This window comes from Camponotus floridanus, unplaced genomic scaffold, assembly GCF_003227725.1.
Source record: "Camponotus floridanus strain SB8 unplaced genomic scaffold, Cflo_v7.5 scaffold33, whole genome shotgun sequence".
Classification (NCBI taxonomy): domain Eukaryota; kingdom Metazoa; phylum Arthropoda; class Insecta; order Hymenoptera; family Formicidae; genus Camponotus; species Camponotus floridanus.
The window spans coordinates 1,258,074-1,277,132 of record NW_020229470.1 but is presented as its reverse complement, the minus strand read 5'-3'; the positions used below and the strand labels follow the sequence as shown (position 1 = coordinate 1,277,132).

The 19,059-nt window shown below is 31.4% G+C and overlaps 1 pseudogene; it reads right to left on the bottom strand.

The window, feature by feature from the left end:
* Positions 1-1,977: 1,977 nt before the first annotated feature.
* Positions 1,978-6,493, bottom strand: LOC112638594 (annotated as a pseudogene).
* Positions 6,494-19,059: the final 12,566 nt, after the last annotated feature.

Below are 19,059 nucleotides of genomic sequence, written 5' to 3'. Positions count from 1 at the left end.
AAATATGTGTCAGTATTTTTGGGTTTTCCAATATTTTCGAATATTTATAGAAAGTCAACTTTTACCTCTGTAAAATTTACGTTAAACGACTTATACATATGTATTAAAACAATTATATTTTTTTGTATTGTAATATTATTAGTTTTAAAAATAAATTGCAAAGTTAAATAAGATTCAAATCGCTGTTTATGTTAAAAATAGTGTTGAAAATCAAATCTTTACTAAATGATTAGTGTGTTTTAGCATTAACGAAAAACTTTAACTTTATAATAAATCTTGTTTCAGATATATGCAACGTTCGCAGAAACGATAAATCAGCTTCGGCAAAATTCGAATAGTGTGATAAGATTCATAATAAATTAAATTTACAAGAGATTTATTATTTTAGCATAAAATGCAAAGAAGGCACTTGAACCTGAATTATTCTGAAAAAAAATCATGATGAAATCTGCGCTCTGACGCCTATTAGTCTATCTTCTATTGTTGCATACTTTTTAACAATGTTCCATTAAGACCACCTTTCAACAGCAGCGTACTTCACCGTAATTGCCAACTTCAGCAAATTGTCATTTATCGCCAGACTTCTTTTGTGCTGCTTTTCACTCTAAACACTTTATTGAATTGCATTCACAGGAGCACAAAGGAGCCAATGGCTTTACCCCAATTTATACTGCGCTTTTATTCTCCCTACGAAAGCCAAGCGAGCACGCTTGGCTTTTCCGGTTTCCTGTTTTGGTTCTCTCTACACACATTTATAATAAAGCGCGTGAGTGATATAAGGCTGAAATATGCAAAAGCTTCTTTCCGTAGTATAAGACGACTCTTACAATTAATGTAACAACGCGTCGGCATTGTGTTGTTGAAACTGAGTATGTACAGGTGTACACACTCGGTTATGCTCGAGCCCCTTTTGCCGTGTGTTTTGAAGAATAATTCATATCAAAGTTAAAGCAAAAGCTCGTTATAAATGTTAAAATAACGACGCAATTTATTTTAATTGAACTGACAGCTTCAAAAAAACGACGGAATTTTTCTATGAATCTATATGAGTGCAATTTCTCGTGAGAGTTTATTTTTGTATGAAAAAATGAGTTTTACCATGAAAATGGATTTAATTTTTATACTAAGTTAAGCATATATCTATTTAAAATATAATAGCATGGTTTGTTTAATAATATTCGTGAGATAAAAAATAAATAAATCAAATTCTAATATTTTTGTCAATTGTATTATTTCGCTTCATTCAAGTATTATATATGTATATGGGAGAGAAACTGAAATTGAAACATATATACATACATGCATAGAAAAACAATATCGATAATTCTGGCGAGAATGTGTATTATTTTCTAATAACATAAATTATTTACTTTGGTATATTAAGATATTCTAGTAAAAGTATTGAATTTAGATTAAAATACATAATTCATTTACAATGAAAATTTGCTTTAAAGAGACATCTTTTTTCCATTTTAAAAATGCATGAAAAACCGTGCCTCTCAACTGTATTTATCAGCTATGTTAAATTGTATTAGGATTTTCGAATATTGAGAGAAAAAAATTCAATTAATTTGAAATTACGATCGTTTATTCGGCAATTATCGGCAGGCTTCGAATAACTTGTTGAGCAGTACAATACTTGAGCAGTTTTACCTACTTATTGAAACAGATGCTTCTGACAGATGCTTACGGAATCGGTAACTTTTTTCTTTTACCGATTAATTAAAATCTTTAACACTTTAAACGTATCAGTTGATATATACGAAAAATATCGAGTAATATAAAGAAGTATAAAAAATAATAATAATTTATAGAAAGTTTTAAATACGAAAAATTAATATTTTGTATATAAAAATTTTAGTTTTTTAAATCTTTGTTTAATATTTCGTTTAAACTGCTCGATAATGTTCTGTATGAGAACCGTTGGGAAAATCGAACTGCAGTATCAATCCCTTTTCCACACGAAGTAGGCCATGCTCAAAACTGATCGTCGAGAAGGGACATTTCTAAGATCAGCACCCCACAGTAAATCGCTTCTTGCGTCCAGAGCAGCCCTCCGTGAATGATGAAGAGTCGCGCATTCGGGTCCAGATATTTTATATGATAAGAGGGTACTTATTATCTTTGTTCACAGTATACATTTACATTATATTACAAAGAAGTCACAAACAGAAATTGGATTAAACTGTTAAATTTTGAATGAGAATCAGTTACAAATTTTTAATTTTTGCATCTTTCTTTATTTTAAATTCTTTATATATTATTTGGATTAATTTGATTTTGAATTTGATATATAAAATTTTATTTTTTAAAGTGCTACTTTATAATTAATTAAAAATTTAAATAATTGAAATGTCTTCTCAATCTTTTATTTCAAAATAAAAAAAAAACATTGCAACTTTGACTTTTGAATAGTGGATTTAAAATTTACGCATAAAAATGAAATCGTAAGAGCGGATAAAACGAGGTAATAACGATAACGAGTTTGATTGCATAATATAACGAAAATGGAATTTTATGAAAAGCGTTGGTCACGCGACGGTGGTTTAGAGGAAAAACAGGCGAATACCTGAAAATAATTTGTTCTCTTCAGGTGTACATACATATATGCGAACGGTACTCTCATAAAAAAACAGCACGAATCACATTCATTTGCGCGTGAACATAGATGGTATTTTATACACTAAGCATCATTAATACTTTCCATTTTTAGGATAACTATTTTCGAGTCGGATGCATTCTGTCTAGATAGTTGCACATCACGACTCCGAATTATATTTGATAGTTTGACATTTTTCTAAGTATATAATAAATGTGTTAAGTAAAGTAAAGAGATGACATTAGATTCTTTAACTAATAATTATGATAAATGAATACAAATTTAAAGGTATTTTATTTGAAAATATAAAATATTAATAATATCTAATGTAGAAAAATGAGCAGAATTGTTCCAAGTGAATACATTTGATTCAAATTCACACATACAAAATTCAATTTTACAAGAAAAAAAAAAAAAAATATATATATATATATATATTATATATTAATATATGTATAGATATTTTTATTATATACATTTATAAATATCTTTACTAACATTTGTGTCAAACAATTTAAAACCAATATTTCCTTCATCTTATCTTGAATTTGCTTGATATATTTTTGCCTTGATATTTTGATAAATGTCAAACTATTTTAATAACAAACGGTAAATTTGTAACAAACATTAAAAGCCGTTCAATATTCGTGCAAATTTACTTGCGGATTATTTAACGATAATGCAAACTTCAAATGAGTTTTATATGATCGCTGGATAATAATATCGCAATAAACATATTATTCGCTTGACAGTACGGCAATATGTATTATTCTCTCTATATGCAGGCAGTCTTGTATAGATTCACTATCCCAAATATAACAACAGCGTAATCGATAAGGAATTAGAAAGAATTAAAATGATTGAAAATTACTAAATATATCATAAGAATAGAAGAATCCTGTGTAAATTAAAACGTTTACCAAGAATTATTAAAGAATTATTCTCAAAAACATTTCTAAGTCATCATTATTTTAATTTAATAAATTTAATAAATTATTTTTCATAATGATTGAAACATATAGCGATATTTTTGAATGCTTTTTAATCAATCAGCTTTTTAGTCAATTATTAAAACTATATTTACTTATAATAAATGACGTTATGGCTATAAAAAATTTTTTCTCATTTTTATAATAAATATGAACAAGAAAAAGATAGTTAAATATTTTTTAAAATATCTATACACAGATATTTTTTAAGATATGTACATATAAGATATGTCAGATTTATAAATGTATTAAATTGTATTGAAGATTAATATTTTAATTACTAATTTTTTTATTTTTTACATTAATCACTAATTTTTGTTATACTTTAATCACTAATTGTTAATTATTAATTTTTTTTACTTTTTACACAGTTTTTATATGATACACATGCGATAAAGAAGAAGAAATCAAAGCGCTTGAAAACTTTTTTAATCGTTTCTAGCATGTTCAATCGACATCCACTCCATTATCAAGAACTTCTCTTGCTCGGTATACCTGCTACGGAAAAGTGTTCTTTCCGTGACCTTCGCGCGGATAAGCTTCTTTCGACATTTAATCCCGCCCAGAAACAAAAAAGTAGTACGTACACAATACAGAGAGCTGCGGCGCCCATTCGATGCACTTAACGTTTCCTAGCAGTGGGGTCATTCTCTCTCCCTTTAGCGCATTTCCACAGTATTTGCTGCGGTACTTGCTCGAATGCCCGGTAAAGGGCGGCAAACACCTGGCTCGGTATAGTGGACGGGTCTATTTGCGATCCCAGACTAAAGTAAATAACGCCGTTCCCGTCGTGAGAGTCCAGATAATCCTGAAGATCCACGAGACGGTGGCTTTGGGCCCGATATCGGAATATGAATATCTCCGATTTCCTTAAATTCTTACGCCAGAAGTTGTGCGATGCTCACGATCATTCCTCAAGATCATCTGAACTGATATTCCGAACCGGAGGATATCGAAGTCAGACAAATCATGCATAAAATATTTTCTTGACCTCGTGATTTCGTATAACTCATCAGAGAACAACATTCTATGTATAAATTTGCGATTAATTTTTCAATTGATATCTATTTTGAATATAATTGATTGTAACATAAATTAATGTTATTTATTTAACGCAATCGAAATTTATTTAACGCATACTTTTGTAGCAATAATAATTAGGACTATCATTTATTTTATTATATTTAGAAAAAAGGCAATTTATATCAGAAATGAAAATTAAATTTGCTGCATTTGCTGCTATATATAAGAGAGAACTAAAAATTCTGTGTAAAACCATTTCAATAATTCCTTTATCTGCGATGTAATTATTAATTTTATTATCAACACTAAATGAAATTTCAAGCATTTATGCGGCGCATACCAAACTCATACAAACTAAAAATAGCATCATCGATAGGCGGAATTTCTAACAGCAATTTTGGGATAAATTCCGCGCATCTGCTTCCCTAGCTATAAGCCGGTTTGGTGATCGGTAGAACTATCGTCGTATTAATCGATCTTTCAAGAAAACTCATTCGCCTGGTATAAGGCTGAACCAGTTAGGGATGTAGCTCGAATTCTCAGAATTCCTAAGGACCTCGTTCGACTACGGTGGCACGATCACGGCGACTGCTGATAACGCCAACCTAGATATATTTAAAGCGCGGATGTGATATTCGGAAAGAACTCGGCGGCAAAAATCTCGTTCATGAGTCGAAACGCTTTCTCGTGTCGATGATCCTCTTCACTTTCGGATGATCCAGCACGGGATGGCAAATTTTCACGCCGATATTCTAGGTCAGGTATCTAATATTTCGCCTCGAAATCGTGAAATCCTAGAAACTAAGCGAGCGATCGAGTGCTGACCAAAGTGGACGAAATGTCCACGTCGGCCAGACGAGTCCTTGCGAGGGAAGTGCGTCACCGCGATGGTATCGTGATCTCTCGCGGAGAGCCTCTTCAGAAACAGCTCGTACACGTTGTAGTGGCTCTTTGCTTGGAAGGGAAATATCAGTGGTATCCTAGACTTTATCGATCGCACCAAGCAAACAAGCGATCACGACTAACAACGTTGCCGTAATCTTCAGTATCAAGAACGATCAACTTTTAAATCATTGCTCTTTCTATTTTTGTGAATCAAAAATATCCGTATCAGCATCAAATTAAATCAGTGGAAAAAAAACGAGGCAACCTTTTAACAAATGAGTTGAAAATATCAATCATTTTTTCCATATTATTAAATTCAAAAATACACTAACATAATATTTAGATTGCATTCTGTCTAAATTCTAATCATTTTAACATATTCCTAATTAAAATATTGAATAAACAGTTAGACTTTTCAAATATTTCACGTGAGAAATATATAAAAATAAACCGATTAAAAGAGATTTTTTTGCATTTTGTGTTAAAGATAATGATAATATACTTAAATCTCATGATCTGTACTTAAACTTATATAAAAATTAAATTAGACAATCAAAAATTATGTACAGAAATGTACTCAATAAATATTCGACGGAAACTCGTATATACTTGAAAATAAATTCCCGCGTACTACTTTGCGGATCGAATTATTTCTCGGCGCAATACTGATTAATTGTCTTGTTCTACCGACGAAATTGGGAACGCGAGTTACAACCCTGGGGTACTTTCTAGCGCGAGATTAAAGTGATTCATTTATTAAGAAATGCATCAGGGAACGAGACTGGTATACTGAGAAGAGTTTGGGAGGAGGGAAATGAAAGGTGAATCGAGAAAGAAAAGGTTCCAGCGCTTACATTCGTTCGTTTGCCTCGAGTCCCAAGCGTACTCTCGCTCTTAATCTGTTTGGAAAATGTGCCGATTCATGATTGTATGTATGTATATATGATTGTATATATTGTATCCATCTATCTATTTACTGGTGCTGCAACTTCTCCATTTACCAAATTACCCAGAATATTTTTCGAAATGACAAACAACGAATACATATACACGCGTCTCCAAGTATATGCATACATCTCAAACCATACAAGATTGAAAGCACAGTGTCGAGAATGAAATAATGGAATTAAGGGTGTCTATGTTTGTTTGTGCATACAAAGCGAATATTTTTGCTAATTTCATGAAATTTTACTTCTAGTAAACCTCAATAAAAGTATTTTACATTTTAAATTAGATAATGTTTTCAAGGTAATTTCATTTTGAAATTCTTTATATTAATCTAAAATTAATCTAAAAAATATGTTTCATGAAGAAAATGAAGACAATTTCTTACTACTTTTTATGTATTTCCATAATACTTTCTTTTTTTTTAAATGAAAATCATACGAAACGTTTTAACATCATATAGTTTTACTTGTAATTTTTACAAGTAAATTTTACAAGTTTACTACTAATATAACAGAACAATATTTTTAAAAATTTAATATCTTATAGATAAGAGAAGTTTTCTCTAATATGGCTGTGCTTATAATCCTACTATAATTTATTAACATTTTCAGAGTTTTCTCGCGAAATACTCGCTGATTTAAAATCATGGATATATCACTGACGTTATTTCATTCTCGGAATCTTCTTCAGCGTGTGGATTGTGTATGGGGATTTTCTAAAGCTGCTAAAAGAATGTAGAGATATTGCAGAAAAAGAAATTCAAAAAATTTTCGTTGAAGATTTAAAAATCGCTTTATATTATATAAAATTACAAACTAATCTGGAGGAGATGGAAAATATATTTACTTCCTTGATGTGGAAATCGGTTTCATTTTTTTACAGAAATAATAAACTTACAAAATATTTAATTGAAAGGTTAAATTGAATTTGAAAATCAACAGTAAATATCATTAGATAAATGTTCTTTTATTTTTTGCTTTTCAGTTTAATTTAACCCGTTTACTCCAGAGTACCTTATATAATGTACATGTGTATACAAAATATATACATTTTGTGATTTATAAACGAGTTAGTTCCGAATAGAGAGTAATCGCGATTACGCGCAAAAAGTGGAATGGTATTTTACTGAATTTAATTTACACGCAATTTTTCGCATTGTAATGGTACTCTCTATTATTTCCGTGCATCACGATGTGGAATATTAAAAAATATCAGAAATACCAAGAAATCCATCAATGCATAATTTTATCAATTGCACGAAGTGCGGAAAAAGCGATAAAAACAATCTCAGCGAAAATTTCCTTCCGATTGGAGTTTTGCGACAAAATAAAATAATGCAAAGGCACATTTAAAAAATATATATATATATATATATATATATATATGTAACATAAAATATATATAACGTTTAAAATAATGTATAAAAATCTTTTTTATTTTATTTGCAATGATCAATATGCATCAGTTTATAAATTTTAATAATTATTTTTTTAACTACTAAATAATAACTAAACATAGTTAATTTAAAAATCAAAAATTAAGATATTATTTAATTAGTTATATTAAAAAATATAATCCAATAATTTTTCATCTCATAAATCTATAAATATTTTATTTTATGAACAAATGAGATTCAATACAATCACACAATCTCTTATAGAAATTATATATATTTTCTTAATTTTTCTCGACAATGAGTCAAAAGACAAGAACGATTTGAATGAAATAGGTATATAGGATTAATTATTCGATCGAATCGCAAGATAGATAATCATACTTATGCATATAACAGATGTGCTTTAAACTCCTTATTGCAACCAGAGAGCAGCTTAAATAAAGCTGCGCTAGCGCGTTCAATTTTGCAAAATGATATAACTTGCGCTTCTTGTAGAATCAGTATAGATGTAGTCTTTATGCTCCTCTTTATTTGCTTCTAGCATGTTCATACATATATTCTCTCTCTTTTCATCTCTATCTGTCTCTTTCTACATACTACCAAAACCTACTAACCACAGGTTTACGTTCCGTGTTCGAAAATCCTACATGTTCATCCGAGTTTCTACGCGGAAGGTTACTAAGCCGCTCGTTTCGGATTTTCCAAAGATTCGAACTCGAGCAACAGAAATGAAAGTACAATCTCATCGAAATACGAAGGATTTTCAAAATGACGGCTTGTGGAAGAGCATTCCTAATTTAAAAAACAAATTTATGGTTATTCTTTTAAACATTGTTATCTGTTATTTAAAATTCATTCCCGTTTTTTAGAAATAAAAATATCAAATTTTGTATGAACAAATATACTGTCGAGGAATTGATTGAAATTCGCGAATAATCTTATGTCTCAATTATAGAAATGCCACAAATTTACATGAAAAAAATTATAAAAGATAAAAATTGGAAAAAAGTAAACTTTGGTTTTGAAATTAGTATTACTCGATTATATATATATGTAAAGAAAATGGATATGCTATACAAGGTATATTACAGCATTATACTTGTTTCTCATGCTAATTAATTCATCAGCTTAATTCTACTAAAGCTCAGTTGCACTTTAACAATATATGGAACTAAACATGAATCCGGCGATGCAGCAATGACTAAAACGCGAAGCATCATTAGCAGTATTATCGTCAAAGCGAAGCTCTTTCATAAATCCGTTCTAAGTGATGTCAATAGTAAATTACATTATACAGCAACAACATTTATAAGTAGGAAAGCATTTGTGCGCGGCAATCGTGCGGAAATACCGACGAGAAAGCTGAGAAACGCAGAACGTGACTTCTCTTCAAGAGAACGAGATAAAAAAGCAATGCGATGTCGCATACACGATCGTATGCTAATGTCCTATTCCGCGACCCACTTCTACTTTAAGCGAGCTTCGAAATTATTCTACCTCCCAAATTAAATGGGGCCAACTCGGTAATTGCTCCCTTTTACATCGCGCATTAATTAGCTCACGACGATATCGTGAAAGTTTCCTACAACTGGCTTACCACCACCAGGAGACGTACTTCTTACATTCTGTAGTCTGCTAGAAATTGAGATAAGAGACTATACAGCCGTGCCAACGTACGATGTGAATAGTTGAGGTCTTAGGAAAATGCATCGTCAATTAAATAATCGCGAATTATTAGCGAAAATAAAATGAATACTAAATTAAAAATTACTAAAAATAATAATATCGATTGCGATTATTCGATGATTTGATTATTCAGTAGATATTCTCAAAGAAATCAAATATATAATGGGTATAATGTTTATATTTATTTCAACAATATATTATAAAATATAATATTATGCAATATTATATTTAAATGTGTAGATATATGATTAAGATATTATATTAAACGATTTAAACAATTTGATGTATGCATCTATTAAAAAATTTCAATACTTTTCAATACATTTTCATCATGATTATGTCATCATATTTTTATTTTATATATGACATATATCTTCCAAAGATAACAGCGTGCTTAAGTTGGTGCATTAATTAATCTCGATGGCGTCACAAAAGTTTTACAGGCTGTACCACAAATCTCTGAGAAGACGCGAATGTTCCTCTCACGATGTGGTACTTGAAATTCAGATAAGAAAGCCTTCACTCTCGTCTTTTCCCTACTCAGATCCCCGACTACTTCTACTTCTTCTTCTTCTTGTTCTTCTTCTTCTTCTTCTTCTTCTTCTTCTATGGCTTTGTCTTCGCTTGCAAGAACGAGCATCGCGTGACTCTCCATCGGTTGAACTTCGTCCCGACTTTACCGAGAGCATCGTTGACTTTCTGCTAAACACTGATGAAACACTGCCCGACAAATAACACCCGACGTGCACTCGTTTAAAGTCAATAAATTATTTATGCGCCAAGTCTCAACTTCCCAGAAACATCCGTCACAAGGTATAATATGCGATACCAAAATGTCATATGTAACCTGGAAGTTATATAAGATCGTTGATTATTTAAAAGTTACATGATATTCTGAATCTGATTTAATCCATAATATATGCATTATGCAATATAAAAAAAAATCAAATCAATTTATAACTAAAACTGTTTAAAAAAAATTAAATCTTTTTACGGAAAAAAAGAAAAGAAATTTAAATCAACTTTTTTAATATTCTTTTTTTAGAAAAAATTTGATGTAAATGCATCTCATAACGTGCAGATTTCTCTCTACCACATTGAAAATTTAAATTTACACGCGAAATTACGCAGTCACAACGCAATGCGTTTTGCAAAAAATTTTTCAGTCAAAAGATAACTTGTGCATGTTTTGAGTATCTTGCATAGCAAATGAAGGAACGCGTGGTCGACCTTCCATGGCAAATTAGCCCGCAAACGGGAACCGGCTCCGAGACCGGAGAATATCCACGACTGTTTGCGATGAAACGGTAGTCATGCGCAAGCCTCGTTAGAGTTTCGTCCGTCGCTCGTTACACGTCGTCACCGGTGGATAGTAGAAGGGAATCCGAGAGAAAGGCGAGCTCGTTTTTCTCTCCCACATATATGGCGACAACGGGCGTCCAGAAGTGTCCAATCTGTCCATTTCCGCGAGCAACCAACCCAGCTAGCATGGTTTCGTCCCACCCCGAGTATCACGCGCCGCTCATTACCAGCGACGGACAAAAGGCGACCCCACTTTTACTCTACGACGAGAACTCTCCTAGGGGACGTCTAAAAATACGAGTACTTTACTCGTCACCTTTGTGCGAAACTGATGTTGTGTACGTATGTACGCGCGAAAGTTACCGTAGTTTTCAGCGTAAGGTATTCGCGTAAAGGTAAACGCCGGACACCAGGAGTGATTAAATGTGTCTCAAAGAAAAGAATGCACACCCGTGATTTCGCTCTTACACGCAACAACAAATAAATAAATGTAACGAAATTTTATAGGAGAAGGAGATTAGCCCGTGACGAATCGATCGATCATTTTCTCATCTATTAGCTATTCCATTAGTCTATTTTATAAAAATGAAAAGTATAAATTTGCATATCACACACACACACACACACACACACACAGAGTTTGAATCATGAAAATGATAATAAAATATTCAGAACATGACTATCGAAAAAGAGCGACACACAAACTTTTTGAAAGCTGGCTTCGTTTCAAATAACAAAATAGCCCGAAATATTGGAAATAGCGATTGATGTTATGCTGCATGATCTATTTTCCAATCCGCAATATCTTTGGCAGTATATTACTTCTATAATTAACGCAGTAATTAGTCACTGTGCAATGTTATAATTAACAGAATAATGGTGATATGCAGAATTTAACTAGTTACTTCCATCTGTATTGCATGCTTTCGTTAATAATATTCAGTAATGAAGCATTGCATCATGTTGAAATATTTGTAACAAATTATTAATTTTCGCTCATTTAAATTATAAACACATCGTGATAACCAATTAACAAAGTATTCTGTTAATTTGGTTTGCTAATAAAAAATTTTGTTACTTTTATGCGAAGTAATATAAACAAGAAGAATCGTTTTAATTCAATCGTTATAATGACACAATTAAATTGATATTGATATCTTATGATTCATTTATTCACGTGCATGCAGCCAGCATATAATTGACATAATTAAAAATTTTATTTGATTTAACAAAATCGAAAAAAATAACGGAGCGATTTAAACAATCTTAAACTTTCTCTCTGCATGCGACGAATTTTTATTACGGTAGCGGCAGTATATTTCACGAAGGGACTCAAATAGGAGTCCTTAGTTTGCTGTTTAATTCCTTGAAAGAAAACGTCGCGCGAAAAGTAGCTCATTACTTCCCAACCATCGCGGTCGTCTAATTGAAAAGGATCGCGAGCAGGCCACATCTCTCGCTAGTACCAGAAACTACGGAGAACGCATGGTCGGATTTATTCCTGACTTTTCCCCTTGTACGCTTTTGCGTGCTTATAGCGCATCGAGATGCAGCGAACGAAAGTCTAAAATTACGCGCCGCGAAGCTAGAATGATTAAAGTTAACGAGCCCCAAGAAATAATTAAAAAAGTTTCAAAAATCATATCCTCGTTGTGTCGATGTATGGCTTTCGCATCATTTACTTTTAATTAACGCAGCGATTTAATACAACGCTAGTCTGCATTTCATGGAAATCGTAAGAATCGAAATCGAAATACTGAGAAATAATTAATAGAGTAAATTGATGAAATAATGTGTCGCCCGTATTTTTTTCTCTTAACTTTTTCATTATTATGTTCTTCATTCTATGCATATTCTCACAATTACGCGCTACTTAATTAATTTTTGTGAAACTATATTTCTAAAATTTAAGCTATAATTAATCATGGCAATCTTATTTTGATTCGTCCAAGTTTGCAGTCAATTTCGAAATATAGAAGATACGAAACGGATGAGAATTGCACAATTAAATACAGCACCTGCTCCTTGGAAGGGAATCATGGGGTTACGAAAAGAGTCATATAATTATTTTTCCTATTGCATCGAATTAGAAAAAAAATCGCGATTGAATCTAAATAAAAGTATTCCAATGACGGTTTATTCAGCTTATTTTTTTTATAATTTACTTGTATTTTTTCTTTAAATAACGAATAATCTTCTTTAAAACTTAAAATACAAAACATTCTTATTATGACAAAAAAGTTTTTTCTGATCATAATTTGAAAAATCAATTTGCTTTTAGTAATAAATATTCTTATAATTTTATTATATATTTTTTTTAACATTAAATATTTTAGTAAATATCTATCTTGTAAAAAAGCTACCATAATTTTAATTTCTCTTGTAAAAGAAAATTCATTTGAAATTAAACCAAGATTAAAATTTTGTTCGTACATGTACTTATGTTACTTTTAATACTTAATATTTTAACTTTTTTACTTGATACTTTTTCTTTCAAAGTTCAAGTCATGAAAAACTTTATTCATTCTCTCATAAAATTTTAAGGTCTCTTCATAACCTCTTTTGTATATTAAAAATTATTTGTCGGTTTTTTCTGAAGGAAAATCACCTACAAATTATTGCAATAGAATTCAATACTTGTCGCATAGAAAATCGAATAAAAACACATTGCAAATCGCAGCCTGCAATTTGTTAGGCATTAATGGTAAATTCAAAGGTGTCTATCCAGTGACAAGCATTGCACGTGTAATGAAATTGACCATGATATACTGTGCAACGAGAGACGTTCCTTTGATTTGAGAGAAGGCAACGAGTGAATTGCCGAGCGAAGGCCTCGTGGTAACGTGGTAAACGAGGGTGAATCTGCGCACGAGAAGGGTAGCGATGGATGTTCCCTTAATTATACGGCTAGCACGTAACGTTGGCATATAAATTTCGGACTGGACTTTTGAAAAATAGATTATACGATGCTACATAAAGAAACAGCTATGTATTTTATATATATTAATAAAGAACATATTAACTAGAATATTAAATAAATGAATTAATTAAATTATTCACTAAAAGTTAAAAAATAATAAAATATCTTTCTTTTTTTTATATTATTTTGAAAGGAACCATTTTATAGAATGATATAAAAATATAAATTTCTTTTCAAAAAAATATCCATAGCTGTAGCTGCTATAAGCAAATTTAACTTGTGACACTCTGATATATCAGAAAAAGATTTGATACAGTGGAACCTCTAACGCGCGATTTCAAACTCTAAAATAACGCAATAACGAGATTGCTTTCATTTCATTTCTAAACTGTGAAATTCAGAGCCATAGAAGATATCATTTTCACACATTATTCCATCGAAAAATACGCGAAAGATACACGTTATTGCATGGTTGAACTGTTACCTAATCATTCACACTATTCATATATTCGTACGGAAGGAATTTTGTGCTATTTTAAGATACTTAGAGGTTCCACTATTTCTTTTTATAATATTATTTTATATCAAAAGAAAAAAATTTGATGAAATTTATCGAACCAACGTGCTCAGTATCCAACGTTGAATCAATTGATACTTCGAGCAATCTCGATAGTCTACCATTCGAAAACTCGAAGATGTATAAAATAGATATAAACTATTATCACAGACCTCGGGAGTTCACAATTATCAGTGAAGATCACTCTCTCATTCTTCGGCCGCTCGAATACCCCGCGGATTCAACCATTTTTTTTTCGGACATAGGTGTCCTGTCGTCGGCAGGATGTACATAATGAAATTGGCCGGACGAGCGTCCGAGTCGGGTAGGGGCGTCCCTTTGATTCGCTGGACGAGGCAAAAGGCCGGGATAAAGGGTACCTCGAGATAACTCGCCGAACGAGGGTGGAAGTCCGTGCCGCTGAAAAGAAGAAGGGGGTGAGTTGTTAGCGTGGAATCGAAAAGAGAGAAACCGGGGCCGGCCGAACGAGGGTGAATTTTCGGTCGACGCCGTTTCCCCGTAATTCCACGTGCACTCATTCCAGATAACCCTGGCTAAGCAACCCTTGCTAAAACCTTAATGATGCAGTCCCAACCGTGCGATTCTATCGGAATATCGATGATTACACACGGAACACGTTGCTCGGTAAGCTTACTTGTTTAAACGAGTCGTCGTACGTTCAAAATAATATAATTTCCTATATCGCATAAAATATTGCATAGAAATATTCTTTTATGTGTGATTTCGTATGTCTATATATGTTAATTTTATTCGCTTCTTTTATAAATTATACAGATATGTGCTTTTCGGAAAAAGTTTTTGTAATCGGATTCTGTTTCGAGTTTTTGTTAATAATACGCAAAATACCGTTATTAAATAAGAGTTAATCACACTTCAGTCTGGCATCGACCAAAAACTTGCTAGCTGATGAAGATATTTCGCTGAACTAAGTGAGAATTAATTGCTGAATTCGGGTTCCTTCCAGAACAGCACCCGTTCTCCTTACAGGCGACGGTAAAAGCAATCTCTCTTTAATAACTTGCCGGAAAGAGGGTTTGCCTTGTATATGCTCTATACGTGTATTGTAAATATATGTGAAATATACACATAATATGCTTCCTGCTTTTCTCAAGATCTTTTGTACGATATTAACGTATAACCTGGAAATGAACGAAATGAGAACTTTTATTCGTTTATAAAATTCTGCAATAATCATAATAGACAAAATAATTCCCTTACGAATAATTTTATTTATATAATAATAATTAATATATGTAATAGGTATTTTTGGTTTACTTTTATTCAAGTATAATTTAAATTTGCAATTAAATAATATAAATTAATTCCGAGAAAATCAATTTTATATATAAGTATAAATAACTGTCTTTCTTCTAAATTATTCTTCTTAATTATTTGATAGAATCAATTCCAGTTTTATATTAGCAGTACACCAAAAAAATTTTTTCTTGAATATTAAATTATAATTTTATTTCGGAACAAATGCTTTTGCTTTTATCTTATCAAGAGTCCTGCTTTATTTTTATTCATTTAATTCTCAAATATTTATATAGTGAATTATTTTAAAACTAGAGAGAAATTTAAGAATCTTAAAAAAATGTAACTGTTGAATAATACTGTTTTCTTTTTTTTAATTTGGGAATAGAAACACAGATTTCACGCGTACAAAATTATGGACTAAACATTTATATTCCACTCACGTGTGTGAGCTTGAGATAACTTTTAACGACATCAGTAGCTATTGGCTCGAAACCAGCGGCAAAATATCGATATCCGCATCTGCCAACGACTCCCTAACCGACAAAAATATTTCACTGGACTAAACGAGAATTAATAGCCGATCTCAAGTCCCAAAGGGACGTGAACCTTCTTACGATCTGGAAGGAGCGAAAAAAAGCATGCTTTCCGAAAAGAGAGGGGTCGCCCGCCTTCAAGTTTGAAATACGATCGAAGTAGAAAGACGCTCGCAAAGGAAAACCTATCAAAGACCTTACAGCTTTTACAAGATTATCCTAACGGAAGGTTTCTATGCGAAGAAATTTGCAGTAAAGGCGATCAATAAAATCGTGGAATGTAGAATACAAAGTTGAGAATTTACATGGATAAACAATCAAAGCGCTACAAGAGAATTACATAGAGTTTTATTAAAACTTGAGGACATTAATACAAATATATGCAATTCTTACAGCAAAATACAAACTTTTTTAGTATCATTGCTTTTTCAGTATCATTGTTGAATCGCACGATGGTCTGATTGTTCCCGTTGTCGTCGAAATGAAAATTCGTGAATTTATTACAATGGTGGAATGAAATTTTTGGACTGCGTCAGCAGGAAACGCAACGTCTGCGGTTTTAATATTGCGCAAGTAGATAGCAAGATCTTTAAGTAATTGTTTAAAGCCTACTATGTTTAGAATTTATGCTTACAATTAGAGCAAAATTTATATATTAATATATCAGAAGATAATCTGAATATAAAATATTATATCTACACCTTTCTCTTTCTCTTTTTTTTAATGTAATATTTAAACGCATATTATATTGCGTTATTCATATTCCATGTGATACTTTGTCTCAAAATAATAGTGCGACAAATTTTGTCAAGTTTATCTCTACGAATTTTGCTTTACTTAAGTTGACAACGATTAAAAATTTTTCACACATGACCAATGGTTTAATTCACAAAGATTATAAAGATAATTTAATTTTAAAAAAATATATTATTCTAATTTTAATCAACAAAACACTTTTTATGCTCTTATATACTTTGTTTCTATTATGCTCTAATACTAAAACTCTAGAGAAAGTAGAAAAATTTAATTAATTCTCACATATACATATACAAATATACCTAGAAAACGCATTATAATTTATATATTAGCTTTGAGGCAAATCTAGATGCTGCTGTTTGTGAATTATAATTAGAAATCTCACGTACATTCTCGTTGATTCTCGAAGTTATGTCGGCTCTGTATATACGTGTCTTAAGAAGGAGAAATTTCAGCTCATAGCAATAGCAGCCCCGACAGCTTTTCGTCCATTATAATCTCGGTTGACTTTCCACAAGTCACTCTCCTCCAGAGGGAATGGTTGCCTTCACGATGTTCACCATTTAGAAATACGTTTCACATCCCCTTCAACCGTTCCACAATTGAATTCAATTAGTATTGTTTCGAAGAAAGAGGGTGCCTCTCTACGAAAACTTTCTTTCTTCCTGGAGTTTATTTGGCCTTTTTGTTTCCGTTTGTATCCCTCTCGCGCCGACAAACCTGCAGTCTGCCATCCTTAAAATTAGTTCGCATTGGTGTGATGCACGATAGTAAATTGCTAGACGCGAACAGTCTTTTCGGCTGACAGTAAGATTTAATCGATCCTTCTTACGATCTTGAAGAAGAAATAGAAAAAAATGCTTTTAATTTTCTTTTAATTATATCAATTAATTTTCGTCGATCTACGCATACAACTATGTGTACTTATTAAATGTTTAGATCGACAAAGTTAATTACTAATTTGTATTTAAAAGATATAAATATTTATATCTCTTTATAATAAATAAATAAATAAATAAAATAAATAAATAAATAAAAGATATAAAAATTTATATCTCTTTATAATAAATAAATAGACACAAAGTGGGTGTGTATGTGCGAATAAAAATTAAAAAGCAGTCAACACAAGAAAGAGTCAAAAATAATTTTTTTTTTCAATTTATCTGATAAAATACTACTGAATTTCTTACTTGATTCTCAATTTTATATGTATTGCCTATTAATTACGATTCAACGTTGATTGTGCAATTGACATTTTGAACAATTAGAAATTATCCGTTCTTTCGAAAAACATCCAATAACGAAAGCATTTATGGTTGGAGATCTCACAGGGCATCATGCTCATCCCGATAAAACAATCGAGCTAAACGGGCGATCGCAGAACAATACGCGATACCGCGCGTTTCCTGTGCCCAACTGCTTTTATCAGCCATTCGACATGTTGGTACGGAGATTTATCTCATTGTACAGAGCGACGCAATTTAGTTTCTACCAGTAAATTGTCGTTATTGCCGCACTCGATTTGATGCTGTGACGCTTAGCACAAACGAGAGAAAAAACATGTGCAATGCTGCATCACAAAAAATGCAAAATTTAAATTTAACATGTTATTTTGCACATTTTACGTAATGAAGAAACCGCATATATCATTTTAATGGCTGGCCGAGACAAGATTTGTTAAAAATTGTATGAAAATCTTGATGCTTGCATTAGTATTAAATTAATAGTCTTTGATTTAATATGCAAATATAAAATGCAATTAAAATTATGATAAAGAATAGAGAAAAAATTGAAATCCTTTCGCATTCTCTTTGTATTCTAGCTTTTTACAAAATATTCTTATCTTTGTTCATGAATTTACTGAAAGTAAAGAGATCCTGAGATTTTCTTATCCAATAGGTTTAAAACTTTATCTCCTTTTTGTCTCCTCTCTCTCTCTCTCTCTCTCTCTCTCTATATATATATATATATATATATATATATATATATACTTATTTTACGTAAAGACACTCTCGCAATCTCATAAAAAAGAATTTTTCTCTCGATTTTTATGAAGATTATAGAAGTCTACAAGTTTTTCTACGTAGCAACGTGCAGTTTTTACCCTATTAAGTTATATTATTACCCGTATAAAACGATCGTAAGTCACGAGAGATTATATAACACCTAAATTATTCGATGGTTCAAT